The sequence below is a fragment of the Mastomys coucha genome, unplaced genomic scaffold, assembly GCF_008632895.1.
Source record: "Mastomys coucha isolate ucsf_1 unplaced genomic scaffold, UCSF_Mcou_1 pScaffold9, whole genome shotgun sequence".
In the NCBI taxonomy this organism is placed as follows: domain Eukaryota; kingdom Metazoa; phylum Chordata; class Mammalia; order Rodentia; family Muridae; genus Mastomys; species Mastomys coucha.
In genome coordinates, this window is record NW_022196915.1 from 1,597,274 (window position 1) to 1,607,095 (window position 9,822).

At 41.4% G+C, this 9,822-nt stretch overlaps 1 protein-coding gene across 4 annotated transcripts in view; it reads right to left on the reverse strand.

Moving 5' to 3' along the window:
• Positions 1 to 9,822, reverse strand: part of Lrrc3b (leucine rich repeat containing 3B) — an 84,121-nt gene that overhangs the window by 66,280 nt on the left and 8,019 nt on the right. For 2 of the 4 annotated variants that reach the window (XM_031361901.1, XM_031361902.1), the window contains exon 2: positions 5,141 to 5,360. The exons of the other annotated variants lie outside the window; for them this stretch is intronic. The gene's annotated coding sequence lies outside the window, so the exon portion shown is untranslated. The remainder of the gene's footprint in view (positions 1 to 5,140; positions 5,361 to 9,822) is intronic. 4 annotated transcript variants of the gene reach the window in all.

A 9,822-nucleotide genomic window follows, 5' to 3' on the forward strand; every position in this document is an offset into this window, starting at 1 on the left:
GATAAGACTAAGGAAAACTGTGTACTGATTCTGAAACACTAGGACTCACGCTGTGCCTATGGACTTTCCTCAACAGTTCCCACATATAGCTTAGAGCTCTGCTGTCTGTTGGCTGTGTTGGACTCCTGAGCACTTAGAATGTGGCTAGTGTAAATGGAGAGAAAAAATGCTTAATTTTATGTAATTTTGATTAAATTAAATTAAAAATATTCTTTCACTGTTGGAATATGTTTACATATGTAGCAGACAATCTGACCCATTATTTTATGAAATATAAAAAGAAGCCAAATATTTCTAATGAAAAGTTAGAGCATTCAGTATTATTTAAAGGCAAAAATATAGACTACGCCTTAGAGACTAAATGTAAATGAAACTCAATAAAGTTTAATTTGGTTATTTGTTGAATTATTTTGATGTATTGAGATAAATATAGTATTGAAATTAATTGCATACTTTTCTTACTGATTTAGTGTGGTATACTGCTTAGTTTTTGTCAACTTTATACAAGCTAGAGACATTTGAAGCAAAAAGACTCTCAACTCAGTAAATGGTCTTCAGATGCCTATATGTCAGTTTGTTGAACATTTTCTTAAATAATGATTGATGCAGGAGGGTGCAGAACATTGTGAGTAGAGCAACTCTGAGCAGGTTGCACTGCATTGTACACAAAAGCAGGCTGAGCAAGCCATGCGGTACAAGCCAGTAAGCAGCCCTCCTCGCTAACCTGCTCGGTTGCTGTTCCTAGGTTTCAGCCTTGAGCTCCTCCCTGACTTTCCTTCTTGACATAGTGTGATCAGGACGTGTATGCTGAAGTCATCCCTTTCTTTTTCCAAGTGCCTAATGGGTTAAAGGATTTATCAGAGCAAAAGAAATCCTAAGTAAGAAACTTTTAAATTATGCAGATGGATAGTGATAATGAATTACTGTTAAACAATTTAACACTATCCTAGACCCATAACAAAACATCCTGATCATTGTAGATGACTATGCTATTGCCCAATGTGTTATCAATGATTAAACAATTATCTTAAGTACCACACCTCAGTACTTTTCTTAGCCATTAGGTAGTTGAATTTGATTTGCCTGGGCTTGACTAGTTGTCTGTGTACATAACATAATTCAAAAGACAATTAATGAAGAATTAAAAATTCAGATTAGAATTTTCTAATTTTGTTTTAGTGACTGCATCCCTCTAGTCTGTGAATGTAGATCAGACATACATAGGAAAGACTACCAGGATCACAGACACCCACCCCTTGTGTCTAAATGGCTTCCATTTTGCTTCTCTAGGTAGTCTGGGAATATGAAATTTGAAGGCTGGGCATGATGAATATGAAAATTGAAGGCTGGGCATGATGGCACATATTTATAAACCTAACTCTGAGGAGGCTGATATAGGATGATCATGAGTAGGATGATCATGATAGAGGATGATAACGAGGCCAGCTTGGGCTACACAGAAAGACCTTGTTTTGTAAGATAAAAACATACAAATGTATAAGTACTCAATGTTATTATTAAGTATTTTGAAAAAATAGTAGACCATTATGCTAGAGGTCAATGAGCATACTTTTCTACAGTAGTCACTCTGAGGGGTCTATCAGCTGACTCCAAGGATACCATCTTTTGCAAAAGAAATCCTAGATGAACTTGGTCCACCTGGCCCTACCTATTATAGAGAGCCTGAATCAGTGTATGAGTTATTTGTGAAAGAATCTGAGGGCTTCATTTCCCACTTGAGTACCCTGGTCACTTCCATATTTAGCATCCTTATCACAAATAGTATTGGCATACTCCAAACACCACCTTTACTCCAAAGAAACTGAATAGCTATTGGTGGGTGGGTGCTTCTCAGCACAATAATGGCTTCACATGTGCAAAGCCATGAGGCTTTCCAATACTAAAAAAAAAGTAGCAGAAAACAATGCTGAGGATATTCAAAACATTTTACTATTGTTGTTAAAGATAACCTAACATTGTTCTGAATAAATAAAAAGGTCCCCAACATGACCAATTATGAGCTAACATAATTATGCTGAATTATGGTGTGTAAATTTTAAAAAAGTATCAAGCATAGATGCTTTTATGGAATCTGTATACAAGTCTTATTTGTATGAAGTCAATGCGAGTTGGCAATCATCTCAGATACTTGCTGATTTTTCTCCATTAACCCCTAACTGGAATTGAACATTTTCTTCCACGCTAAAGACATGCCACAGATTATATCATCACTACAGTTTCCCTTGAAATCATCAACAAAAGTCACAATTTCCCTATGCATAAGACAATATAGCTCCTGCAGTCTTAAAGTAGTATAGTTTTAATACCATTTGGTTGACCCTCTCCTGATCCCTGAACCCAGACTACCTAGAGAAGCAAAATGGAAGCCATTTAGACACAAGGGGTGGGTGTCTGTGATCCTGGTAGTCTTTCCTATGTATGTCTGATCTACATTCACAGACTAGAGGGATGCAGTCACTAAAACAAAATTAGAAAATTCTAATCTGAATTTTTAATTCTTCATTAATTGTCTTTTGAATTATGTTATGTACACAGACAACTAGTCAAGCCCAGGCAAATCAAATTCAACTACCTAATGGCTAAGAAAAGTACTGAGGTGTGGTACTTAAGATAATTGTTTAATCATTGATAACACATTGGGCAATAGCATAGTCATCTACAATGATCAGGATGTTTTGTTATGGGTTTTCATTTTGCCTTACTGCTGGGGTGTTGAGCAGACAAACACAGAGTCACTGCCCTGCACCACCAGTGCTGGGTTTTAGGGAAGTGCCATGACACTGCTCATGAGGAGGGAAAACACAGTCTAAGATGTGGGAAGCCAAATCTGAAGTTCCCTGACTCCTGATAATCTAGTCAACACTGGAAAATCACACACAGGAGTATGGAATGGAGGGCTGGGGATCCATGGGCCTGCAATGAAGAGCCCAGGAATGGGGTCTGCCAAACTCCTGGACATGAAGTCACTGCTGGGTCACAGAAAGTTGAAACTGGAGTTAGGGCACTCAGGCTGAGGAAGATGATGATCCCAATGCCAGGGAAATGGAAATTCTGGCTTAGCTCCTTGGTGACTGTTCTTAGCTTGGTGGCAGTTGTCTAGGGTTACCAAAGGGCCTTCTGGGAGTCACAGGCCTTCTCCATGCTTCTTCCTATAGCAATTCTTGATGAAAGAGACAGTCCTTGGTCCCAAACTATTTATTGGTTGTTCATCTCAGAAAATGGATGCATACCACCTTCTCAGGGTGGATCAGAGATTAAATATCTTTTGCAGGGAGGGATGTCTGAGAAGGGAAGATTACTGGTAAAGCCCTCAGGGCCTCTAGGTACCTCATTAGAATGGAGAACTCTGTCTGGTCTATGTGACCATAGGTCACGTTTCCTATTTAGAAAGTGTAGTGCATGTTCCAGGCCAGGAACCTGGTAGGGAGCAAGGAGCCACCTACCATCTCAGGTGGGTACCTAGGTGCCAGGGACTCTGGAACCACTTCAATCTTGCCAAGTTTCCTAGCATAGTCTACTATTCCACACTTTGTATCAGTAGTCTTGACACTTGGGAGGCTGACAAGGGAAGCCTATGAGTTAGAGATCAGTCTAGGTTACATAGTTGCTTTATGTAATACACACACACACACACACACACACACACACACACACACACACACACACCTCTTATGTAGAGGTTCAAGCAGACAACCCAAGGGGAAGAACTATAGTTAAGATCCCTGCACTAGATAACCTATGACTGGAAGTATCTGCAGTCCATACAGTCTACCCCTCCACCTGAACCTAGTCATAGTCATGTTGAAGCTTTCTACTCCACTTAAACTAGTGGAATGAAATTTATCATGACTATCTGTACAGAGGAAAAAGAAGGAAGGAACCAGACTTTTAAAAGAAAGTCTCATTAGAAGACAATATGGAGCTGATGTGGACTCAGAGGCGTTAGAGAGTAGGAAGTTAACTTCAATTTTGTAGTAGCTCAGTAAATCAGGAAGGGTTTTCCAGCAAACAAGAAAAATGAATTCATCTACCCTGTTATAACTAAAATGACTTCCCTCAGCTACTGAACATACCTCTGTAGTGCCTTCCTGGCAGACAGCAAAGTGAGGCTTGCTAGGTTCAAGTTCAAAAGATAGAAGTATATGTCAGAGACCTGCATAGTAGAACAACTATTGTCCATAGATAGAGACAGCCCTGAATAAAACCAGCACTATTGACATTAGAATTTTTTTCTTATTTTAGCACCAAGAGAGATAGAGAGGGACAGAAAGAGGAAGAGATAGATTCAGCCTACTATTTAATATTGTCTGTATGTTTCTCTATTCCACAACTGGAATGCTGTTAGCTAAGCTGTCAGACTCCTCTAACCACACACCCACAACTGCTGAACTCAGTTGCACCCAAAGTGATTAAAGAGGAAGCAGACCTTGAGGAAACCGCATCTATGCTGTCAAGTAGCAAGCCCCACGGAATGAATTCCCTAGAGTTTCTGAGTCATTTCTTATAGGACGAGATCATTCTATAGCTACCATTTTGTCAGAAAACCCTACTTGCTGTTGCAGCCCAATCACTGTACCTGAGACAGGCCCTGTTGATACCAGGCTTCTAAGTCTTTGTGAAAGGAACAATCAGATACTTTTATTTCTGTAAGTTCAAGAAGACCAGGATTTGACAACCCATCATCCAAACTTGAAAGCTCTCTTTTGAGAAGAGTTAGTTCCAAGGGACCTTGATGAAATTGCTAATGCTAAGACACAGTTCCTCGCTGCATGCTGGGTAAATAGGAAAGCATGCTGACTGCATTTATTTTACTATCATTATGTCTCCATGGGGTGAGCCAGTAAGAAAAGCAGAGCTCATTAACATCTTGGTGTGTGGTGCGGGGTGTGTGTGTGTTTGTGTGTGTGTGTGTGTGTGTGGGTGTGTGTGTGTGTACATCCCTAAGAAAATACAATTTATCTTTATTTCAAATCACCATTACAGAAATTCTTTAACACTGAATGAATTTACTTCAAACTATCCAAGTGGGATATGTGTTATTCTCTTCACTACAGTTTACACACTCAATTAGTACATAGCTATTGAAGATCCACTATAGGTCCGACTGTATGTTGCTTACCCAAGATAAAGAAACAGGTACCTTCTTACTCATCTACAGGCAGGTGAGTTCCAATGTTGGCCTGTAGTGACTTTCTTTCAGGGTGATATTGAGCAGGGTGGCTTCAACAGTAGAATTTTTCTCTTATCTTTCTGGAGAAGATGTAGCAGGCACCGAATACTCCATAGGTTTTGATTGGATGGCAGTGAATGTCTTTTCCTTGTGTCTTCACATGATTTTCCTTACATGTGAGAGAGGAAGCAACCTTTTGGCATCTCTTCTGATGGGGAAGCAATCCCATTCCAAGAGCCACCTTCATGACCTACTCTGATCCTATCCATGTCTCAAAGGCTCCATCTCCAAATACCACCACACCAGAGACTTGAATTATTCTGCATATTTAATGAAGAACTTGCTATTCCATCTCTGTGTCCAACACATTCAGTATCGTCAGTACTGAGGAGGCTACGTGTCATGTATGATGTGTATCTACACAGAAGAGGGATGCCTGGACTCCCCTGTGGATCAGGACTTTACAGTGGTCATAGGGACAGCTGAGGAAGATCTACAGAGACAAACAATACTTCAGTCCTTAGGATCCAAATGGCTTAGGCTTTGGGTGTCTAGGGGTCAGGTTCATGTGAGCTCCTGAAGCAATGGGGTTAAAACATTCAAGAATGGAGCTCTTGTTAGTCAGATATCCCTGTTTCAAGGCTTGCCTGATTCTTTGAAACTGCCTGTGACCAAGTGGAATTGGGCAACACATAAACAAATAAGGATAACAGGAACCAGACATCAGCATGGCTTGTGGTATAATAAACCTGGATTTCTCACAAAACCACAATTGTGGATTTCTTTTAATCTACTGATGTGACATGGGTCAAATAATGATGGATGGGGGATAGGTATCTGTCTCCTGGCAATGTCAGAACCCATATCCATTGAGCTTAGCACCTCAACCAGAAATAACTAGACTTTTGTAGGGTTTGATCATCTCCTTGAAATCTTGCATGATCAAAACTAGACTGGAATGGAAACAGATCAAGATCGAGGAATGACAAAGCCAAATTCAGGATGACATCACCCGGATTGATATTTGGTGTAAATGAGTCCTGAACAGAAAGGAGCTCCTCCCTCACTTCCTGGAAGGAGCTGGCTGAGCTCTCAGAGGGGCTCAGTGGCACCTGTCACATTCCTGCAGCACAATCAATAAGAGACTCCTGGTTGTATCTCTAGCACAAAGATTTCCAACGTGCAAAGTCAGATTCTGTAGAATGATATGCACAGAGGGAAGCAGGAAACACACCTATGGATCTCTTCACTGTTGGAATTTAGGAGGCATGTGCGGGCATTTGGAAATCCTAGAATGACTGAGCTCTTTTGAGTACATTCTGGGTCTGCAGCTGTCACAGCACACTGGGACCTGTGGATTATACCAACACTTGTCTGATTTGCACAGGCTCGACTTCCATCATCCAAAGACTTCTCATAGTAAGGTACAGAGGGCAAGAAATATGGTTAGCATTTGGCAGAAAAGCGATGCCCAGAGCTTACAGGACTCACCTGTGCTTACAAATACAGAATCACATTCAAAAGGAGGAATTTCAGTTGCATATCTTAGCACCTTTAAACAGGTTTAGAACTTAGCTTCCCCTCTGTGGGGAGAGCATGACTATAGCTGGAATGTGTTTTATTTCTTGCATTTTTACTGTTTGCACTAACCAAAGTTCTCCCCAAGCCATCCTTAAGCTCAAGATCCTCCTAGCTCAGCTTCCCAATGCTGAAAATTACAGTCACATACTGCCATACAGGCTTTCATGTCCACTGTAGCTGACTGTGTCCAACCACTGCACTGAGGAGCTCACACACAGTTTGTAAAAACTGAAGCCCTGCCTTGGCTGGGTGCAGTCAACAGACAACATGAAGCAGCAGCTTCCTTCCTGGAGCCTCAAAGGCCCAAGGAGATGAAATCTTTCTCCTCTAGAACCACAGGTTCTAGTACAAAATCCTAATAGGTGTTCATCTGCTCCCATTATGCTTCTGCCAATGTGTTCCCCCATCTGTCTTTACTGCTGAATGGGCTCCTATGGTCATCTTTTGGAGTCAGTCTAACTGCCTCAGGTTCTAGGAAGTCAATTCTGATAACCCTGAAAGAGACAAGCTTTGTTCACATCTCTGGAACATTTTCTTGTGTTTGTTTCACCTGTTTATCTTTGTTTTTATTTCCTGCTTAGAGGTGGTGTGTGTGTGTGTGTGTGTGTGTGTGTGTGTGTGTGTGTGTATGTGTTACATACATGCAGTACCCATGGGGTTCTGAGGAGGGTAATGGATCCTCCAGAACTGAACTTATGGATAGCTCTGGGCTATAATGTGAGTGCTAAGAACTGAACCCAGGTCAAGTGTAACAAATGCTCTTAATCTCCTTGGAGAAGCCACCTCTCCAGCCCCATTAATCTCTTTGCGCACAATCAGCTATCAATACCATGCTTTGATTGATGTCAATAACAATGTCTGAAATATTATTTGGCAGGTGCTTGACACTGTATAAAACACATTACATACATAATTCTCTCAAGTCTCTCAACTGCCTATTTTTCTATTCATTTCACACAGAGAAAACCGAGGCATACTGAAGATGGGGGAAGTCCTAATCACTCAGTTGGCTGTTAAGTGGCAGAAGAGGTTCTTGGTCTAGTTAGCAATAGATGGATGGACATGTGGGGGTAAATAAAACCCCCACATTGAGACAACAAGGAGAGAGTGAGGGAGGTAAAGAGCAGCAAACCTTTGAGAGTGAGATGGTTAAAAATAGAGCAGATCTGTGATGTTTTCAGGGAAATTTCATAACTAGATTCCTGGGTAAGTGCCTCCTTTGTAGTTTAAATACTCACCCCATTGACTTTAAAATATAACATGGAGCTGGAGAGAAGAATGGGAACAACTGTCAGTACAGACAAGCCCTGGCCTAGAGGTACTTACAGCATGCAAAGGACCGTAATAGATAAAGAAACAGGGAATAGTCAGTGAAGACTGTGAGGCCATCCTAGACACGAAACCCTTCTGTGTACAACCAGATCTAATCTAATGGTTTTTGCAGAGAGTAACAGAGTTGGACACAAGATGTGTTCTCACACAGTCCAATTTCAGGAAAACCTTGTCTCTCCTACCTCTTGCCTGCATAGACAATCTACAAGGAACGGTGACCTGTCATTCCCTTCCCCATCATCATACCTTTCCCCATCCTTTGCCATCCAGCTCTTCTACCTCTACAGCTTCCATTCCCTTCTGCTAATTCTAGGAAAAATGTTCCAGGTTTATCGGCTGTCAAGATTCCAGGATGTTTGCCCACCATGGTTGGATTTGTGCCTTAGCCAATATATGAGTGTGAAGCAGCTCACATGGGAAGTTAGTACATGGGTTATTGTTGAGGTTTGGTCTGTTGCTATGCATTATAGTGTTAAGTACTGGCCTCCAACATCTAGTTGCCTCCAGGGACAAGGAAATCCTCACATTCAACAAGTGATCAAGTGATGCTATGCTACCTTGCTCCTTAATTTAAAACTATTGGTTGAATAAAGATGTTTATAGCCTATATCTGGGTAGAAGAGATATAGGCAGAATTTTGGTTCCTGGAATTGGGGTCTGAGACAGAGCCATGAGGAGAGAGATGAGGAGAGAGACAGAGAGACAGAGAGACAGAGAGACAGACACAGACACAGAGAGACAGAGAGAGACAGAGGCAGAGAGACAGAGAGAGAGAGAGAAACCAGGGAGGTGAAAAGAGAAAAGACACTATGGGTAGGTGAATTGTGAGAACATGGCCAAGAGTAAGGGTGGCCCAGGAGAAACATGAGAAGTCATACCTCATTGTTATTGGTAGGAAAGTAGAAAAAATAGCATAGAGGGTAGATATCAGCCCAGCTCAATTGCTGATTAAGGCTGATTATGAATATAAAGGTTGTGTGTCTTTTATGTGGGAATCAAATGACCAAAGGCAGGGTAGAAACCCCTGATTGAGATGAAATATTTATTACAATAGATTATAAATACCAAGACACACCCGTAACCATTACAATCCATGCTATTGAGGGCTTTTGAGGTTGTGAGTTCCCAGTGTCTCCTCACTGAGCATTCATGCAGCCAGCCTAACACTAGCATATGATCAGGAAACTGAACCTACACACCCATGAAGACTGTTTTGCTTTTTGAGATGTGGCCACTGCTCTCTAAGCCAAGGTTTCCTCAAATAACTTGGTTTTCTTCTAAGCAGGTTCTGTTTTACCAGCCAAAACAAACAAAATTGTGTTATCTCAGGAGTGGGACATTCAGTCATTATCCCCAACGCAGGATGAGTGCCATATGTTTAAGAAACATACCATAACTACAGTCTACTGTCCATCCCCTAGCTTGAGAGTTCTTCAGATCCTGGACTTTTTCCATGGGCCTCTAAGCACCAGCCTATATTCTGGAAGTTTCATGACAGAATGTCCTTAGGGAATGGAAGTAAGCTTTTCAAAACCAGTAACAGTTTTGCTGCAAGGGAAACATCCAGAGAGGAAATTAACCCTGCTAAGATGCACTGTAGTCTCACTTCAAGTCATACTGGCCAAGGCCGTGGGGATTCTATTCAAAAGTGCTAATGCTGCGAGCCACAGTGCAGTCAGTGCGCATCCCAGCATAACCACAGGTGATGCTGCGAGCCA